Source organism: Schistocerca gregaria, chromosome 1, assembly GCF_023897955.1.
Source record: "Schistocerca gregaria isolate iqSchGreg1 chromosome 1, iqSchGreg1.2, whole genome shotgun sequence".
In the NCBI taxonomy this organism is placed as follows: domain Eukaryota; kingdom Metazoa; phylum Arthropoda; class Insecta; order Orthoptera; family Acrididae; genus Schistocerca; species Schistocerca gregaria.
In genome coordinates, this window is record NC_064920.1 from 839543659 (window position 1) to 839550001 (window position 6343).

Here is a 6343-nt window from a genome sequence, read left to right on the forward strand (position 1 = left end):
TAAACGGCACGGCTATGGCATTTGCAATTCTGAAATTAGCGAAGTGCCTTATGTAATGCGAGGCTTTTGGATCGCACTGACGACATGCATTCATATTCATTGCTTGAGCTCATCAGACAGTCAGCTGTTCTAGATGCATGTATACAGCACTATCGCTTAACCTTGTGGAAACGGCAATACAGTCCATAGCGACAGAAGCGGAAATCAAATTAGAATTATATTATTACCTTCAGCTGCTAACGGGCGTTGATATATATCAACGGGGATAAGTGAAAATGTGTGCCCCGACCGGGACTCGAACCCGGGATTTCCTGCTTACATGGCAGACGCTCTATCCATCTGAGCCACCGAGGGCACAGTGGATAGCGCGACTGCAGGGACTATCTCGCGCACGCCTCACGCGCGACCCACATTCTCTCCTTGTATGTCCACAAACTATATTCGTAGTGTCCCACCCCAACACACTCATTGCTCGTGGAAGACATTCTTACCAAGTCCCGTAACAGTTCGGGGAATATGTGTGCATCCTCACACATGAAGAAGGTCATGGCCGATGTTGTCAGAACTATATACTTATGTAGATATGGCGTCTCTTCTTTCAGGCATGTACGAAAGAACAGACACCATATCCATATAAGTATACAGAAGGGGAAATCTGTCACTCCAATCGCTGGTGATCTGGGCAAGTGAGGTAAGTGAACCACTCTTTGATGATGAGGCCAACTTCACGCTTCCTTTTCTTAAACACCTTTGCTTTACAGCGAAAGTCATCTGTTGCCAGGCTTTTAATAGACTGAGGGCCCAGTATAGTCGTAAGCACTCAACAGGACGTTGGAAGCCCCCTGCAGAAACACTGAGCCATTTTGCCTGTTTAGCCGACCATAACTGCAAAAGTGCTGAGGTTCAGGAATGTTCAAATGGCTCTGTTCACTATGAGACTTAACATCTGAGGTCATCAGTCCCTAAGACTTAGAACTACTTAAACCAAACTAACCTAACGACATCTCACACATCCATGCCCGAGGCAGGATTCGAACCTGCGACCGTAGCAGCAGCGCGGTTCCAGACTGAAGCGCCTAGAACCTCTCGGCAACAGCGGCCGGCTGCACGAACTGACCTCTCGATTATGTCCCAGAGATTTTCAATGGGATTCATTTCGGGCGACCTGGACGTCTAAGTCGTTCGCTTAAATTTTCCAGAATGTTCTCCAAAGCAATTGCGAACGACTGTGGCCGGGAGACATGGCGCATTGTCATCCAGAGCATTCCATTTTTGCGGGAGAAGTCCATGAGTGGCTGCAGATGGTTGCAAGCAGCCGGACATAACCAGAGGACCCATTCCATCCCATGCAAACAGAGCCCACACTATCATGGAATCATCCCAGATTGCACAGGGCCTTGTTCACAACTTAGAATGATGGCTCCGTGGGGTCTGCACCACATTCGAACCCTACCATCAGTTCTCACCAACTGAAATCGGAACTAAATCTGACTGGGCCACTGTTTTCGTGTCTTCTAGGGTCCAATCGGTATGGTCACGAGCAACAGGCGATGTTGTGCTGTCAGGAAAGGCCCTCGCGTCGGTCGTCTACTGTCATAGCGCATTAACGCCAAATTCGCTTCACTGTCCTAACGAATATGTATTACATTGATTTCTGCGATTATTTCACGTAGTGTTGCTTGTCTGTGAGCACTGATAACTCTAGCAAATGCCACTGCTCTCGGTCGTTACGTGAAGGCCGACAGCCACTGCGTTATCCGTGGTGAGGGGTCGAGCATGAAATTTGGTATTCTCATGACACTCTTGACATTGTGGATCTGGGAATAACATATCCCTTAACGATTTACGAAATGGAATGCCCCATGCGTCTAGTTCCAACTACCATTGCGCGTCCATAATCACATCCGTAACCTTTTCACGTGAACCACTTCAGTACAGATGACAGCTCCGCCAATGCACAGCCCTTTTATAGATCGTGTAACCGATACTACCGCCATCTGTGCATGTGCATGGCGCTATACCACGACTTTTTGTCACATCAGTGTGTATAATGGTTCAAATGGCTCTGAGCACTATGGGACTTAACATCTGGGGTCATCAGTCCCCTGGAACTACTTAAACCTAACTAACCTAAGGACATCAGACACATCCATGCCCGAGGCAGGATTCGAACCTGCGACCTTAGAGGTGGCGCGGTTCCAGACTGAAGCGCCGAGAATCGCTCGACCACTCCGGCGGGCTCTGTGTGTATAAGCGGCAGTCAAATTGAAACGAGGTACATGGAAAAAAATAAGTAAACTGTTTATTATTTCAAAAGTAATCACAATTATAGTTAACAGACTGTTACCACTGTAAGACAAGACTGTTAATGCCTTCATGGAAAAAAGTTCTAGGTTCTTCCTATACTGTGTATTGAAAAGTAGCAACAAAAGCGTAATAAACGTGGACAGGGATGTGGCATAAACGTCACAAAGAGAACTGGAGAAACGATATTCCAAACGCACGATAGCTTTATTTACCGGTCACAAACATGCCAGACCTTTTGTTACCGCGTATTATGCAATGAAGCAAACTCCAGCTTGACACGGGCATCATTTTGGGTAAGAGGGACTGATGAGTAATGGGAAACTCGCTTTACGAAGTACGTCATGGCACGATATCACAATGCGAGGACAGCTTGTTCAAACAAAAATGATGTAAGGCACTTACAGATGGATGGCGCATAAACTCACGAGTAAATCACCCCACACTTTCTTTTACCCTTTTTCTAGTTCAAGTACGCTTCTCTACCTTTCCCCTTCTCATCCCTCACTTTTCCAACCACGTTCGTCTCTACTCACTCTGCCTCCCCCCTCACCACCGAGTATCTCTCCCGCAACTCTCTCCTCATCCCCTCCCCCCTTCTCGCTCCTACTTATCGCCCCCCTCAGTCTCTCTCTCTCTCTCTCTCTCTCTCTCTCTCTCTCTCTCTCTCTCCCCCTCTCTCTCTCTCTCTCTCTCTCTCTCTCTCTCTCTCTCACACACACACACACACACACACACACATACACACATCGCGAGCCTCTCTTCCACCTGGTGGCGAAGTGGTCGCGTGACACCGTAACGAAAGTACATAATCGCAGAGGAGAGACGTATGGGGACTCAATCTATCGACAATAAGGATCACGAACGTGGGTATCCACTGACGTAAGCGACTTTGACAGAGGGCGGATTGTTCCGGAACCAGCTACAGCGAAACAGTATATCGAAACACAGCAACTGGTGGCACAGGGAAACTGGCCGGTTGTTTGAATGCTTCGTTCGAGAGAACCTATGAGAAGTTGTAGAAACAAGGAATACGAACAGCCGTGCTTTTTCGAAATATATTAATTACGAGACTATTTTCGACACTACATTAGTGTCATCTTGAAAAATCCGTGATACTAGTGAACATACGTGGTACATGTCCTAGTGCACCGAGGGCTGGACATCACCATTCAGTTCGCATAGGGGCCTGAAGATGACAATGCACCTGGTCGCATAATTAATATATTTTACAAAGAAGTACGGCTGTTGGTATTGTTTTGGTAAGTTTATGAGAAGCCGCGGTCCCACGTCCAATGATGTATCATTTAAAATCTGTGGAAAGTCGTTGAAGGGCAGTGAAACCACGGGTAGGCGATAAGATGTTGGACACCCACACCTCAGCACAGAACGTGGAGGTCGATGACGTGGTCGATGTGTAATGTGGGACAGGGGGCGACCTGTGGCAGACCTGACGGCAGGGTACAGCGCTGGTAGAGCACGAGCGTTTGCGAGCACACAAAACAGTGTACACTGTTGAACGTGGGACTCGGCAGCAGACGAGCCGTACGTGTTCCCATGTTGACCCCACTTCATCACCTATTACAACTGCAGTTGGTACGGGATCATTAAGATTGGCTTGTGCATCAATGAAAACGTGTCGTCTGGTCGGTTAATCACGTTCCTTGTTATACCAGGGCAGCGTTCGTACCCAGATACGTCGATATCCAGGCGAAATACGCACCGCACCATGGACGCGAAATTGTGGGGGCGGTATTATGCTGGCATTGCGGTTCTAGGCGCTGCAGTCTGGAACCGCGTCACCGCTACGGTCTCAGGTTCTAATCCTGCCTCGGGCATGGATGTGTGTGATGTCCTTAGGTTAGTTAGGTTTAACTAGTTCTAAGTTCTAGGGGATTACTGACCTCAGAAGTCGAGTCCCATAGTGCTCAGTGTCATTTGAACCGGTATTATGCACTGGAGGATATCCAGCTCAATTCCTTGGGAGGTGTGGTAGCAACCGAATACACCATCACCGCTGCGGCCTACACGTACAATACTGCTGACCATTTGCATCCCTTCACGCCTGATAATTTAATAGACGGTGCTAGCGTCTTCCAGATGTCATTGTCCATGCTACTAGGCCAGAATCGTGCTACAGTGGTTTGAGGAGCATGATGCCTTGGCCGCAAATTTGCTTGATCTCTGCCCTATGGAACACGTCCGGGGCGCTATCGAGCGCCAGCTCCACGACCACAAACCACCAGCCCGTAATTTACAGGAATTGCTTGACATGTGCGTTGCCATCTCGTGCCGCATACCTCGGAAACTCATCAAAGACTTTTCGGATCAATGCCAGGTATAGTCGCTTCTGTATTCTGTTCCAAATATGGCCCAACACACTGTTAAGCAGGTGGCCACAATGTTTTTGTTCACCACTATATTTATCCGCGGATACGGAAAGTTGTTTTACGTATCTTGTGTGGAAGAGATCTACTGCAGAAACAAATATCGGGTCACTGTCGTTGTTTAAATGAAGTTCTCACGTCTTAGCTATAAAAAGGAGATCTGCGAAGCATGATCGCCGGGAAAACGAGAGAAGTAGGACGCTCAATTACATAACCAAAAAGATAATTTTTTCTCTCGCCGAGAGACGTCTTTCCTTTTCGGAGCCTGCACTGATTCTTACGTGCAACAGTTCAGTGTAAGAGGTTTGGTCAATTGGTAATGTTGCGTTAGCAGTCTTGACGATGATCGGAGTCGAAGGGGAAAGGTGAAGCGCGTACATTGCTCGTTTCTTCTCAATAGCAACATTAGAACTGTCGATATTTCTCACGTTTTTTTGTCTACCGGACGTTTCCTCAACAACAGTATCACATGCCCTCATCCCCGAGACACTGCACATAAGTTGGTAATTTATCGTTGGTAATTGATCCCTTGACATTGGTGACATGGTCTGGTGTAGTAACCGTCTCGTTGCCCTTCAGGCCGAATGCTATTGGCAAATTGTCTTCCACTGCGAAGATTCGAACCAACTATGGAACCTGATGTTGAGCTGTAAAACTACAAACTTTCTGTATACCCACGCAGCGCAGGCCGCGGATCGTCGTATTGTAGAGCACCAGCGGCAGATCGTTCAGCTGCCACAGGATAGATAAGAATGCCCACATTGACACCGGTGTGTCAGACCCACCATACTTGCTCCGGACACTGCGAGAGGGCTGTACAAGCAATGATCACACGCACGGCACAGCGGACACACCAGGAACCGCGGTGTTGGCCGTCGAATGGCGCTAGCTGCGCAGCATTTGTGCACCGCCGCCGTCAGTGTCAGCCAGTTTGCCGTGGCATACGGAGCTCCATCGCAGTCTTTGACACTGGTAGCATGCCGCGACAGCGTGGACGTGAACCGTATGTGCAGTTGACGGACTTTGAGCGAGGGCGTATAGTGGGCATGCGGGAGGCTGGGTGGACGTACAGACGAATTGCTCAACACGTGGGGCGTGAGGTCTCCACAGTACATCGATGTTGTCGCCAGTGGTCGGTGGAAGGTGTACGTGCCCGTCGACCTGGGACCGGACCGCAGCGACGCACGGATGCACGCCAAGACCGTAGGATCCTACGCAGTGCCGTAGGGAACCGCACCGCCACTTCCCAGCACATTAGGGACACTGTTGCTCCTGGGGTATCGGCGAGGACCATTCGCAACCGTCTCCATGAATCTGGGCTACGGTCCCGCACACCGTTAGGCCGTCTTCCGCTCACGCCCCAACATCGTGCAGCCCGCCTCCAGTGGTGTCGCGACAGGCGTGAATGGAGGGACAAATGGAGACGTGTCGTCTTCAGCGATGAGAGTCGCTTCTGCCTTGCTGCCAATGATAATCGTATGCGTATTTGGCGCCGTGCAGGTGAGCGCCACAATCAGGACTGCATACGGCCGTGGCACACAGGGCCAACAGCCAGCATCGTGGTGTGGGGAGCGATCTCCTACACTGGCCGTACACCTCTGGTGATCGTCGAGGGGACACTGAATAGTGCACGGTACATCCAAACCGTCATC

The 6343-nt window shown here is 49.5% G+C and overlaps 1 non-coding gene across 1 annotated transcript; it reads right to left on the minus strand.

Moving 5' to 3' along the window:
- Positions 1-280: 280 nt before the first annotated feature.
- Positions 281-355, minus strand: Trnat-ugu (transfer RNA threonine (anticodon UGU)). Its single transcript has one exon. It is a non-coding gene; the product is annotated as a tRNA-Thr (tRNA).
- Between the last annotated feature and the right edge of the window lie 5988 nt (positions 356-6343).